The 16,164-nt window shown below is 41.9% G+C and overlaps 1 protein-coding gene across 1 annotated transcript in view; it reads left to right on the forward strand.

The window, feature by feature from the left end:
• Nucleotides 1-16,164, forward strand: part of LOC137283606 (short transient receptor potential channel 7-like) — a 93,041-nt gene that overhangs the window by 33,224 nt on the left and 43,653 nt on the right. The window lies entirely within an intron of this gene.

The following is a 16,164-nucleotide window of genomic DNA, read 5'->3' on the forward strand; positions in this document are numbered from 1 at the left end:
AATTTCCGAAGTGAACAACAGTTCAAAGCAACAGTTCAAATTAGATACGCACGATCAGACCAGAAATTATAGCAGTAACTCTTTCACGTTATGAGGGTGCCGGATTGTGTGTGTGTTGAAGAAGAGGAAGGGGAGGCTGTTGTCTGTGTTTGACTGATGTATGAAGTGTATGAAGATATTGAAAAATAGGACAGCCTTCCATCAAGACCAACAGTTTTAGGACCTGCATCAGACAGCACGTGACCACCACAGCCCTGAGTGGAGGTTTTATGATTGAATATAATTTCCCTTTATCTCCATCTTTGACGGCAAGTATATTCTGACGTGTGTTATTTTGTGTAGGTGTTACAAGCGTCATGGATGTCATTTTCCTGCCACTCTTTTCGGGAATCTGTTCTTGACTCTGTGAATAACCGATCTCGACAACGGTTGCCCTTCCCTTGAACTCGTGGGCGTGACCAAACACTTCTAACATTTTGCAGACAAACTAAAAATTATTTCAGTTTGTACAGCCGAGCGTCCCCTATAATGCTGGCAGCACACACCGTTGATCGATCTCATAGACATGGAGAAAGAACAGAAGTAAAACCCTTTCCCTAATCCAGAGAAATATTTGCTGATTGTGAGATTCTGACTTGTGTGTTTACGCATCACTCTTAAATGACGACACCTGATGGTCGTGGACAGCGAATCCTATCCCACAAAAAAGCACCATTGTATGTCAGTGGTTAAAGATTCAATTAAATAAAGGCATGGAGCGGTACTAGCAGTATTTGGACCTTACCGTATACTTAGCAAACCAATACCTAAACAGGAATATGTTAAAACTATCGGAACCAATTGACATAAGATACAGTTAACTCATCGACAATGTATAGAAACAACTTGAATGTTTGTCTATCCAATAAAGTGGGGATATCTAGTGGTTGCACGAGCCACATTCCGTTGTGTAAAGCTGCTTCCCTTGCACGTACAAGGATCCACTGATCTGACACTGTTTCGTGGTTTGTCAGAACCAGGGCAGTACACCACCTGCACCACGTCAAGCTTCATTCTACATCAAACTGTCACTGTCACTTTCATTCCCTCAACCTCTGTATTTGGGTGACACATCCCTTTTGTTTGGGGATGTGTATTCGTGAAATGAAGTAATCGTTATAAATATCGGCTGAGCAACAAGTGAAACAAGTGTATCCTCAGTAGATTAAGTGTTGACGCTCCTATGATTTATACTGCAATAAACTGACACAAGGTGCGAATCAGCTGCTATATTCTTCTAGAGTCGCTATGTCTAACGTCGATAATGATCGCTTACCTTTATGAGATTTATGTTTACGAAACTTGCGTTACTTTTGCTGTTAAGTATATTTTATAACGCCACCATTTGACGAGAAAGGTTGTTTACGTACAAGCGCAGTGATCTTGGCGATATGCGAGACAGGAGAGATTTTGGGAAACTGTTGAAGAACAAGTGTTGGTCCTCGCTGATCTGTTGGCCCATCACGGAGAGATGATGATGAAGATGTGTCCAGTTGATCATTCTTGATACATATTGCATACTAATGTTGACACAGATCGAGTTGATACTGCGATAATGAGGATATGCAACCGTTTCGTTTTGTTCACTGGTTGTTCGCGGCATCGATATTCGTGACCGGTGATTCAGTCTAATGTGGTGTAGCCTAGGGTTAAAGTGTTTGCTCGTCACGCCGAAAACTGGGTTCGATTCCCCCCATGGATACACTGTTCAAGGCCCGTTTCTGGTGTCTCTGTCCGTGATATTGCTGGAATAGTGCTACAAACGACACAAACCGTATTCTGAGACGCCGAATTTGACACAACAGGTGTTAATGACATGAAACAACAGTTCTTTATGTGTTCATGCTGGGGAATCCCCTGGGGTTTTCCCTGGCCATGTTTTAGTAATCGGTCTGTGTTTACAACATTTTCAGAGGATGGTTTCGCTTAAAACGTGTGAACATCAAATTGTGTCGTTCAAAGCTTATGAATATTGTCCTGAGGTCATGTGAAGTGCTGCATATCGTGTAAACTTTAAATCAAATAATTTTCTGTCTCTATTCAAAATATGTCCCAGTTCACTAGACAGAGAATGGGAACCGGTAGAGTGAGATTAGCTGTTAACCGACTCTCTCCTCGTAGACAGCTTGGCTCACTTAATCATTAAGTAACCGACGGTGAAAATTATCTCGTTAAAGGCAATAACACCTACTGTGGAGGAAACCAGGAAAAAGCTGCCGTTCACCTTGTACCGGCGTAACCGAGTGGGCCCGATAACACATGGGGTAACATATATATGTCTGTCCCTTATTGACCGGATCATTATTATATCAAATATCACTTCAAGTAACGGTACGTTGTACAGAGACGAACGACTCTAAAACCAGCATGCTTTACACATTCTCCCTGACGGATACCTGCGCCACGAACGCTGAATGTTTGAGATGCTTTAATTCCAGACTATGCTAATGTACAACAAGCTCACCTGTGCTGAAAAAACACTTCAAAAGGGCGTCGAATGAGTTCCGAGTCATGAAAGACGTTCAGCTTGTTATAGGTTTATGGCCAAGTATCAGATGCAGTTACCTGTAATTAAGTAAGAGGTATAAATAAGGTGGAATTATTCGTTTAAAACTGTCTGTGCTGCATGTATTCATTGTGGAATCGCATGTGTGAGCGATTCTGCAGCTATGGTAGGCCTTGATCGCGGTGTGAATGTCCCGCCCCTCTGCATCGTTAACAAGGGTTTATTCCCCCCTCCCCCTCCCCCGCACGCGCGTTCCATGCAAACCAGCATAACATGATTAATTTCACACGTTATTACAGCTAAGGGAAGATCTCCACACACCATATGACTGCTATCATAACTCATTGCAAAATAAGCGAATCGCATACGTAAAAGCTGTAAAAGTGAGAAATTCATTAAGTGTTAAATGATTTATAATGTTTTAGTGTTTTTCCCCCTGCTGGACCAAATGAACTGGATGTTATGTAACGAAATGAGAATTATCGTCACCTGGTTTCGTGGAAAGTTATTTAAATATCACTTTATTTCTCGCGCTGTTGGCAAATGCTCAGGCTCCCGAGTGTAACGAGCTCAAATTGCCAGAAATGAAATCATGTTCTGAAGGCGGAAATATTATTAATATTTTCATTTTAAACATTATTTAGTGGCTTAAATAAAATGTAGATAATTGTTACAACATTAGGAATCTCTTTGCTGGGCTTGTTATTCTCTCGTCTGTTATGGTTCGAAGTAGACAAGGCAAACAACAGTCGCCATTTCGGTGGTTAGCTCTCCATGAAATGCATTTATTTTCGGTTGAAACGTCAGTGATGGGATAAATAAATATAAATTTGCCGTTCAACATCTTACTGCATCAATAATCTGGGTCATACATCTCTCTGTTAGTAGAAGGGTATCTTGTCCTAGTTATCTCCTAACGGTGACGATGGACTCAATGCACTGTAGTTAAAGACTTGTCCCCGTCAACCTGGAATGACAAACAAAAATGGGTACCTTCAAGTCATTATGATTGAATCAGATGGGTACCTTCAAGACATTTTGATTGAATCAGATGAGTACCTTCAAGACATTGTGATTGAATCAGATGGGCACCTTCAAGTCATTATGATTGAATCAGATGGGTACCTTCAAGCCATTATGATTGAATCAGATGGGTACCTTCAAGACATTTTGATTGAATCAGATGGGCACCTTCAAGTCATTATGATTGAATCAGATGGGTACCTTCAAGACATTTTGATTGAATCAGATGGGCACCTTCAAGTCATTATGATTGAATAAGATGGGTACCTTCAAGCCATTATGATTTAATCAGGTGAGTACCTTCAAGACATTTTGATTGAATCAGATGGGCACCTTCAAGTCATTATGACTGAATCAGATGGGTACCATCAAGCCATTATGATAGAATAACATGGGCACCTTCCAGTGATAACAATTAAATGAAATCTGTATCATCTAGCAATTTTGTCACGTCATATTTATCACATCGTGATAGGCTTTAACGATTGGGCCAGATCATATCTCGCCAAAACGATTAACGTCAGTTTGATACCATTACACGAGCGTGAGTGACGTCAGAATGACCCCTTGAATGGCCTACGCCTTGCTGGTACCTTCCCGCCCAAATAGTTGACCTCAGATTTGTACCATGCTGGAAACAATTACGTCAGACCAGTATCATGTCTCCAAAACATACCATGCGACCAAAGTTATTGAGGTTAGAATGACCCCATTAGACCGAAAAGATTGACGTCAGGTTGTCACTATGTCCTCACATGATTGACTTGAGTTTGACACCTGTAGATCAGAGCTACCCACTGTGCTCTGATGAGATCTGAATGAATGCCTGACAGTAACGTGGTGTGAAAAGGGTAATTATTCCGGTGTTGAGCAAGCACACCTCATGATACAGACCAGATGACTCGGCCCACTGAGCAGTTCTACCCTTGAGTACCGTCTGCTTGACTCGCCATTGATCTGCAGCAGAAGACCCGGAGCAGTCAGAACCTGTCGTTATTCACTTGGACAGATAGTGATACGTAGTCAATACAGAAGACCAAGATTGCCCACACAGCGTGAGAAAATAACTCATGCACCTTGTAATGTACCTATATTACTGATTTAGTGCTTGGCTAATTTACGCTGCACTGTCAAATAAGGTTAATAGCGCGTATTCCGGCACAACATCAAGGACAATATTAGATAAACGGATAATGCGAACATCTTAACATATTTCATATATATATTCTTGACATTACCACATGTAGACCCTCTCTCATCCCTTTACTCACTAACCGTCCCCACCATCCCCCGAACCCCAAGGTCAGCTCAGAGGCTATTCACGCTGCTCCTTGTTAAGCAACGTCACGACAAAAAATAAAAATATAGACACGATATTTTTTGCCTTTGGTGTGTAGATGGATCTGTAAGTGAACATGATTAACTCTCTGAGAGCCAGTGTTGCAGCTCGTACATTAATGAGAAAACGGCTAAGTTGTCCTGCTTGAAATCAAAGAGTTTGTTTCGTGTTGAAAATGAAAGCGTTTGAAATGTTCTGCTATGTTTGTCAGGTACCATGGCGTCTCGTTAAATATTGCACAACTAACCTTATAGGTTAGATCCTAAGTAGAACTGTTACAATAACAGGAACAGATTGGCCTTCACACGTCCGTTCGAGAATATAGTGATTGATGAACAGATGATAAACAGTCGGGGTGAGCAAGGGCCAAGCCGGTTGAAGTGTCTGAACAGCATCGCATTTAGAGGGCAAGAACCCGAGAGCTGAGGAACTCAGTGATGGAAGATTCGACGCAGAAGGACTCCATTTTGGAAGGCAGTGTAAAACTTGTCAGGAGAGTCAGGACGGGTAAAGGGAAACTGGAGTCTCAGGATGGGGATTGGAGACTCGGAATAGGGGATTTGGTGACCGGAGAGGCAGGATAGGGACTGGGTGATTGAAAATACAAGGTGTTGGGAAACTGGCGACTTTGGAGATTGGAGAAAGGGGTTGGGAGATTGGAGACAGAATGGGGATTGGGATTGGGAGATTGGAGACAGAGGATAGAGATTAGGTATTGGATACTCGTAATGGAGGTGTTGAGGGATTTGAGATGAGGGACGAGGACTCGCGTTTTGGGGAGGGGGGATGTGGGTAATTGAGAGGGTTGGTTGGAGTCTCTAGGAGGGAGGATTTGGTGATTGGAGTTAGGGATGGGATATTGGGGATTGGAAACTCGAGGATTGAAGACTCGGGACGGGGACTCTGTGATTAGAGACTCGTGACGGTGATTGGAGACTCCGGTTGAGGGACCGCTCGATTCTAAACTTTGGACGGGGATTTGCTAAAGGATACTCGTTGATTAAAATCTTGGCATTTAAGACTCAGTGATTGCAGATTCTTGGATAGAAAACTCGTTGAAGAGAAACTTAGAAAGGGCTGCCCTCATTGAGACACTTGGTACTGAGAGACGCAGCGATGCTGAAGTGAGAAGGTGTTTTGATAGTACGCCACATAACATAGGGGTAATGAGATACCGAGATGCGATTTGGTCGTCTCGGTAATCGTGGATGTTTTCTCAGATTTGGGTGTCGATAATGGGTGACCAGGTGATAAAAACCAAGGTTGTGGAAAAAAAAGATGTTAAGAAGCAATGCATAGAACGACACTGGCATTAGATGTGTGTGTGTGTGTGTGTGTGTGTGTGTGTGTGTGTGTGTGTGTGTGTGTGTGTGTGTGTGTGTGTGAATAGCCAAGGCTGAAAAAGTCACGTAACGATGCTTGTTGTATGCAGATACATGTTATAAGGTTGAGTCCAGATGCGATCTGAGAGTCACGTCACAAGTGGTTTCTGACAGCTGTGACGTCCTGCTACACCATGCATCTAAGAGCTCCATTGATTTGACTGAAACTAGAAGATTCACCCTGCTGTCAGTTATCCTGAACACCCACGAATTTGGCAATCCTGATTATCCGTGATGAGCGTGAAGGTCGAGTTTCAGCTGACCAGGCCGGACACCTCTAGAGCGGTATCGTGACCGGAATATGGATAAGACATACAGTTATTTTCTTCCCCCAACCCCTCCCATCTCTTGCCCGCCATCCAGACCTGCCTGTAGCCGAGGGTCCTGGAGTAGGTCACACTCTTACTGCCTTGGTGACCTGTGGAAGCCACCCCACTTCATTATCTTGTGCCGTCATTCATCTTCTTGTAATTGAACTAATTGATTGGTCAGATCTTGCCGAATGAAGCTGGGGTATTGTCCTAGTTGTAGTTATCTACAGCACAGAGGGCCCTGGCCACACCAACTCTGGTAGCATCGGAGAACCGTGTGTACTCACATCAATGTACAGTTCGTTTGACTCAAAAGCGGACCGATGAATTCGAATCTAACATAAATCTGGAATGGCATATAAGATATCTCGATACTTTGGTCAGTATGATCTCTGGAATAACATATATATATATAACATAGAACATATAACATATAACATATATATATCAGACATGTGTGAGGAGTTTTATCAACCCTTGCAGCTGATGCCGAAACCGTGATTATTGCTGTACAACTATCCCGTTACGCTAATACGTGGAGGATGATACTATCTTCACATAATGCTACATATTGCTGGGAACTTAGATATTAAACCCTCACTTCCGTCCATCTTCAGCGCACTTAATGCATACACAACCCATCACACCATGTAACCACGTGATCACTTGTACATTACCAGATGGACCGAAAACATTACTCTTTGAAGAAAATACATTCCAACTTTTATTTAAGCAAATTAATCGATTTTCTCATTTAGAAAAGGAAACTTATTTTACGATATTTCCTCTTGGTTCTGCCCCAGTGGCGCTCTGCGAAGAGAGCTAGGCAACGAAGGTGGGTCCAATTGGGCGGGGGAGCTGCAGTACAAAGGGGATAAGGAGTGTTTTCTCATCTCCTCTATTGGTCTTTGAAGTCCTCGAGTTTTAATCGATTGTAGGATAAACTGTAAATAACAAGGCTGGGTGAGTTAGGGCCGAGAGTGAGCACTTATTCTGATCTACCCCATGTGGATCCCTTACAGACTGTCCATCGGGTAGTCTAGTGGTCAGCGTGTTTATTCAGGCTTTCGTTCATCATTTCGCCAAGGAGAGATTTCCCAAAGGGTCGGGTCATTTTAATTAAGAATTGGACTTCCCAATCAAGCTATTTAATAGTTTTGGTAAAACTAGACTCATACATGTCCTCCTTTGTATGTAACCTATGACAGACCTATCTGTGGTGTAATAAATTTATACGCTATATAGACTATACACACAGTACAGCCTGTTAGTACTCACCAAGTAACGGTGCAACCAGAGTAAAGGTGTTTAGGTTGTAACCGACTATGATATCATTGCGGTAAACCCTGGTGATGCCTGGTAAACCTTGGCTATATTTTTAGGTAAACCTAGGTAAATTATGGTATTTCGATCCGCTATAAGTAGAGATGAGGTCACTGGGCAGGACCTACTGCATGTCAGCTCCACACAACGATGTGATGCCGAGGTCCGCGTGGAATTCGTGGTGTGAATCGTCCCCATGCAAGTTCGTCTTTTATCTGTTCTTGCTGAAATCATGTTTTATCTAATACAACTATCGATTTTCACACAATGATGTAGATATTGTATACGACAATGAAATCATTCTGCCGATAACGCAACAAGCAATTATTCGTGACAATTTGGATCATTTGCGTTAACCAAGTAGCTTGGACAGGGTTCGATGCCCCACATGGCTAGGTTGATTATCTGTTTCCGGAATTTAGCTATTTCTTGTGTAACAGCGGAGTGAAATACAATACATCTAGCCACAATACTTTCTGTAATATCTGTATACTTTGAACGACCAGCTTTCCGATGTACTGGTATGGTGTGGTTCATGGCTCGTGTTGTGAAACTCGAGCATCCCACTACCTTTCCCCGAGGGCCAAGATATGACCCATAGTCACGTGGGAGCCCTCTGGGGAAAATATTTCTTCATTATGCCGCAAAGTCAAAAGAAGATCTGCCACGTAATTTAGATTTATTGTATCAAATGAGAATAGTTATACCAAATTAGGAATATTATGCAAAATGAGATGGAATGTCAGCGAAAGAGAGCGTCGCGTCACCCCCGTGTTTAGAGCGTCTATACCCTCTCTGCTTGGAATGCAGATCTAGTCACACTACAGAACCATGGCTTGTCAAGAGGGAGTTGTGGGTCGGTGACAACTAAAACAAAATGTACTGCCTCCTCATCCCAGTGTATGTGAATAGGCTTAGAAGCCTTTTTATTCACACTGTCCAGGGATTCACATCATGAAGAATATTCAAAGTTTTCCAGAAACTTAGAATTGATAGATCTGTTTAATTCTCAAAAGACATTTTACACTGCAGCGCGATTATGAATGATATCCCTATATTTAATTTCTAAGCGCTGCAGGTTTCAAAACTTATTTTCAGACACAAATCATTTATTGTCATGTGCGTTCAGTGTGGTTGTGAAGAAGCTCTTAGGGATGGTAATGCCTCACGGGGAGTGGGGCAGCATGTGACACGAGAACACTACAGCCACAATACTACGGTACAAGAACACTACAGCCACAATACTATACTACAAGAAAACTGCAACCACAAAGCTATGGCACAAGAACACTACAGCCACAAAGCTAGTCCACAAGAACACTGCAACCACAAAGCTATGGCACAAGAACACTACAGCCACAAAGCTAGGGCACAAGAACACTGCAACCACAATACTATGGTACAAGAACAATACAGCCACAAAGCTAGGGCACAAGAACACTGTAACCACAAAGCTATGGTACAAGAACAATACAGCCACAATACTATGGCACAAGAACACTACAGTCACAATACTATGGCACAAGAACACTACGGCCACAATACTATGGTACGAGAACACTACAGCCACAAAGCTATGGCACAAAGACACTACATCCAAAATACTATGGTACAAGAACACCACAGCCACAATATTAAGGTACAAGAACACTGCAACCACAATACTATGGTACAAGAACACAAAGGCCACAATACTATGGCCCAAGAACACTACAGCCACAATACTATGGTACAAGAACACTACAGCCACAATACTATGGCACAAGAACACTGCAACCACAAAGCTATGGACAAAGACATTACATCCACAAAGCTATGGCACAAAGACACTACATCCACAATACTATGGCACAAGAACACTACAGTCACAATACTATGGCACAAGAACACTACAGCCACAATACTATGGCCCAAGAACACTACAGCCACAATACTATGGTACAAGAACACTACAGCCACAATACTACGGTACAAGAACACTACAGTCACAATACTATGGCACAAGAACACTACAGCCACAATATTATGGTACAAGAACACTGCAACCACAAAACTATGGCACAAGAACACTACAGCCACAAAGCTAGGGCACAAGAACACTGTAACCACAAAGCTATGGTACAAGAACAATACAGCCACAATACTATGGCACAAGAACACTACAGTCACAATACTATGGCACAAGAACACTACGGCCACAATACTATGGTACGAGAACACTACAGCCACAAAGCTATGGCACAAAGACACTACATCCAAAATACTATGGTACAAGAACACTACAGCCACAATATTAAGGTACAAGAACACCACAGCCACAATATTAAGGTACAAGAACACAAAGGCCACAATACTATGGCCCAAGAACACTACAGCCACAATACTATGGTACAAGAACACTACAGCCACAATACTATGGCACAAGAACACTGCAACCACAAAGCTATGGACAAAGACATTACATCCACAAAGCTATGGCACAAAGACACTACATCCACAATACTATGGCACAAGAACACTACAGTCACAATACTATGGCACAAGAACACTACAGCCACAATACTATGGCCCAAGAACACTACAGCCACAATACTATGGTACAAGAACACTACAGCCACAATACTACGGTACAAGAACACTACAGTCACAATACTATGGCACAAAGACACTACAGCCACAATACTATGGCCCAAGAACACTACAGCCACAATACTATAGTACAAGAACACTACGGCCACAATACTATGGTACAAGAACAGCCACAATGCTATGGTACAAGAACACTACGGCCACAATACTATGGTACAAGAACACAACGGCCACAATACTCTGGTACAAGAACACTACAGCCACAATACTATTGTACAAGAACACTACAACCACAATACTATGGTACAAGAACACTACGGCCACAATACTATTGTCCAAGAACACTACAGCCACAATACTATGGCACAAGAACACTGCAACCACAAAGCTATGGCACAAAGACATTACATCCACAATACTATTGTACAAGAACACTACAGCCACAATACTATGGTACAAGAACACTACAGCCGCAATCCTATCGCACAAGAACACTAGGCACAATACTATGGCACAAGAACATTGCAGCCACAAAGATATGGCACAAGAACACTACGGCCACAATACTATAGTACAAGAACACTACAGCCACAATACTATAGTACAAGAACACTACAGTCACAAAGCTGTGGCACAAAGACACTACGGCCACAATACTATGGTACAAGAACACTACGGCCACAATACTATGGTACAAGAACACTACAGCCACAATATTATGGTACAAGAACATGCCAACCACAAAGCTATGGCACAAAGACACTACATCCACAATACTATGGTACAAGAACACTACAGCCACAATATTATGGCACAAGAACACTACAGCCACAATACTATGGCACAAAAACACTACAGCCACAATACTCTGATACAAGAACACTACAGCCACAATGCTATGGTACAAGAACACTACAGCCACAATACTATGGTACAAGAACACTACAGCCACAAAGCTATGGTATAAGGACACTACGGCCACAACACTATGGCACAACAACCCTACAGCCATAATAGTCTGGTACAAGAATACTACAGTCATAATACTATGGTACAAAAACAACTTACAGCCACAATACTATGGTACAAGAACACTACAGCCATAATACAATGGCACAAGAAAAATGCAGCCACAGTTCTATGGTACAAGAATACTGCAGTCACAATACGATTGTGCAAGAGTCCTACAACCATAGTACAATGGCACAAGAACACTACAGCCACAATACTATGGTAGAGGAACACTACAGCCATAATCTTATGGTACAAGAACACTACAGCCATAATACTATGGTACAAGACCACTACAGCCATAATGCTATGATACAAGAACACTACAGCCACAATACTATGGTACAAGAACACTACGGCCACAATACTATTGTCCAAGAACACTACAGCCACAATACTATGGTACAAGAACACTGCAACCACAAAACTATGGCACAAGAACACTACAGCCACAAAGCTAGGGCACAAGAACACTGTAACCACAAAGCTATGGTACAAGAACAATACAGCCACAATACTATGGCACAAGAACACTACAGTCACAATACTATGGCACAAGAACACTACGGCCACAATACTATGGTACGAGAACACTACAGCCACAAAGCTATGGCACAAAGACACTACATCCAAAATACTATGGTACAAGAACACTACAGCCACAATATTAAGGTACAAGAACACCACAGCCACAATATTAAGGTACAAGAACACAAAGGCCACAATACTATGGCCCAAGAACACTACAGCCACAATACTATGGTACAAGAACACTACAGCCACAATACTATGGCACAAGAACACTGCAACCACAAAGCTATGGACAAAGACATTACATCCACAAAGCTATGGCACAAAGACACTACATCCACAATACTATGGCACAAGAACACTACAGTCACAATACTATGGCACAAGAACACTACAGCCACAATACTATGGCCCAAGAACACTACAGCCACAATACTATGGTACAAGAACACTACAGCCACAATACTACGGTACAAGAACACTACAGTCACAATACTATGGCACAAAGACACTACAGCCACAATACTATGGCCCAAGAACACTACAGCCACAATACTATAGTACAAGAACACTACGGCCACAATACTATGGTACAAGAACAGCCACAATGCTATGGTACAAGAACACTACGGCCACAATACTATGGTACAAGAACACAACGGCCACAATACTCTGGTACAAGAACACTACAGCCACAATACTATTGTACAAGAACACTACAACCACAATACTATGGTACAAGAACACTACGGCCACAATACTATTGTCCAAGAACACTACAGCCACAATACTATGGTACAAGAACACTACAGCCGCAATCCTATCGCACAAGAACACTAGGCACAATACTATGGGACAAGAACATTGCAGCCACAAAGATATGGCACAAGAACACTACGGCCACAATACTATAGTACAAGAACACTACAGCCACAATACTATAGTACAAGAACACTACAGTCACAAAGCTGTGGCACAAAGACACTACGGCCACAATACTATGGTACAAGAACACTACGGCCACAATACTATGGTACAAGAACACTACAGCCACAATATTATGGTACAAGAACATGCCAACCACAAAGCTATGGCACAAAGACACTACATCCACAATACTATGGTACAAGAACACTACAGCCACAATACTATGGTACAAGAACACTACAGCCGCAATCCTATCGCACAAGAACACTAGGCACAATACTATGGCACAAGAACATTGCAGCCACAAAGATATGGCACAAGAACACTACGGCCACAATACTATAGTACAAGAACACTACAGCCACAATACTATAGTACAAGAACACTACAGTCACAAAGCTGTGGCACAAAGACACTACGGCCACAATACTATGGTACAAGAACACTACGGCCACAATACTATGGTACAAGAACACTACAGCCACAATATTATGGTACAAGAACATGCCAACCACAAAGCTATGGCACAAAGACACTACATCCACAATACTATGGTACAAGAACACTACAGCCACAATATTATGGCACAAGAACACTACAGCCACAATACTATGGCACAAAAACACTACAGCCACAATACTCTGATACAAGAACACTACAGCCACAATGCTATGGTACAAGAACACTACAGCCACAATACTATGGTACAAGAACACTACAGCCACAAAGCTATGGTATAAGGACACTACGGCCACAACACTATGGCACAACAACCCTACAGCCATAATAGTCTGGTACAAGAATACTACAGTCATAATACTATGGTACAAAAACAACTTACAGCCACAATACTATGGTACAAGAACACTACAGCCATAATACAATGGCACAAGAAAAATGCAGCCACAGTTCTATGGTACAAGAATACTGCAGTCACAATACGATTGTGCAAGAGTCCTACAACCATAGTACAATGGCACAAGAACACTACAGCCACAATACTATGGTAGAGGAACACTACAGCCATAATCTTATGGTACAAGAACACTACAGCCATAATACTATGGTACAAGACCACTACAGCCATAATGCTATGATACAAGAACACTACAGCCACAATACTATGGTACAAGAACACTACGGCCACAATACTATTGTCCAAGAACACTACAGCCACAATACTATGGTACAAGAACACTACAGCCACAATACTATGGCACAAGAACACTGAAACCACAAAGCTATGGTACAAGAACACAACGGCCACAATACTAAGGTACAAGAACAGTACGGCCACAATAGTATGGCACAAGAACACTGCAACCACAAAGGTATGGCACAAAGACATTACATCCACAATACTATTGTACAAGAACACTACAGCCGCAATCCTATGGCAGAAGAACACTCGGCACAATACTATGGCACAAGAACATTGCAGCCACAAAGATATGGCACAGGAACACTACGGCCACAATACTATAGTACAAGAACACTACAGCCACAATACTATAGTACAAGAACACTACAGCCACAAAGCTATGGCACAAAGACACTACATCCACAATACTATGGTACAAGAACACTACGGCCACAATACTATGGTACAAGAACACTACAGCCACAATATTATGGCACAAGTACATTGCAGCCACAAAGATATGGCACAAGAACACTACGGCCACAATACTATAGTACAAGAACACTACAGCCACAATACTATAGTACAAGAACACTACAGTCACAAAGCTGTGGCACAAAGACACTACATCCACAATACTATGGTACAAGAACACTACGGCCACAATACTATGGTACAAGAACACTACAGCCACAATATTATGGCACAAGAACACTACAGCCACAATACTCTGATACAAAAACACTACAGCCACAATAAAATGATACAAGAACACTACAGCCACAATGCTATGGTACAAGAACACTACAGCCACAAAGCTATGGTATAAGGACACTACGGCCACAACACTATGGCACAACAACCCTACAGCCATAATAGTCTGGTACAAGAATACTACAGTCATAATACTATGGTACAAAAACAACTTACAGCCACAATACTATGGTACAAGACCTCTACAGCCATAATACAATGGCACAAGAAAAATGCAGCCACAGATCTATGGTACAAGAATACTGCAGTCACAATACGATTGTGCAAGAGTCCTACAACCATAGTACAATGGCACAAGAACACTACAGCCACAATACTATGGTAGAGGAACACTACAGCCATAATCTTATGGTACAAGAACACTACAGCCATAATACTATGGTACAAGAACACTACAGCCACAATACTATGGTACAAGAACACTGCAGCCACAATACTATGGTACAAGAACACTGCAGCCACAATGCTATGGTATAAGAACACTACAGCCATAATACTATGGCACAAGAACCCTACAGCTATAATACTCTGGTACAAAAATACTACAGTCATAATACTATGGTGCAACAACACTACAACCAGAATACAATGGCACAAGAACACTACAGCCACAATACTATGATACAAAAACAACTTACAGCCACAATACCATGGTTCAAGAACACTACAGCCAGAATACAATTGCACAAGAACACTAGAGCCACAATACTATTGCACAAGAACACTGTAGCCACAATAATATGGTACAAGAATACTGCAGCCACAATACTATTGTGCAAGAACACTACAGCCATAATACAATGGTACAAGAACACTACAGCCACAATACTAGGGTAGACTAACACTACAGTCATAATGGTATGGTACAAGAACACTACAGCCATAATACTATGGTACAGGAACACTACAGCCATAATACTATGGTACAAGAACATTACAGACATAATGCTATGGTACAAGAATACTGCAACCACAATACTATGATACAAGAACCCTACAGCCACAATATTATGGCACAAGAACACTACAGCCATAATACTATGGTAGAAGAACACTATAACCACGATGCTATAGTCCAAGAATACTACAGCCACAATACTATGGTACAAGAACACTACATCCACAATACTGTGATACAATAACACTACAGCCATAATGCTATGGTACAAGAACACTTCAGCCATAATACTATGGTAGAAGAACATTGTAGCCATAATACTATAGCACAAGAACACTACAGCCAAAATACTGTAGCAGAAGAACACTAC

This window comes from Haliotis asinina, chromosome 5, assembly GCF_037392515.1.
Source record: "Haliotis asinina isolate JCU_RB_2024 chromosome 5, JCU_Hal_asi_v2, whole genome shotgun sequence".
NCBI lineage: Eukaryota > Metazoa > Mollusca > Gastropoda > Lepetellida > Haliotidae > Haliotis > Haliotis asinina.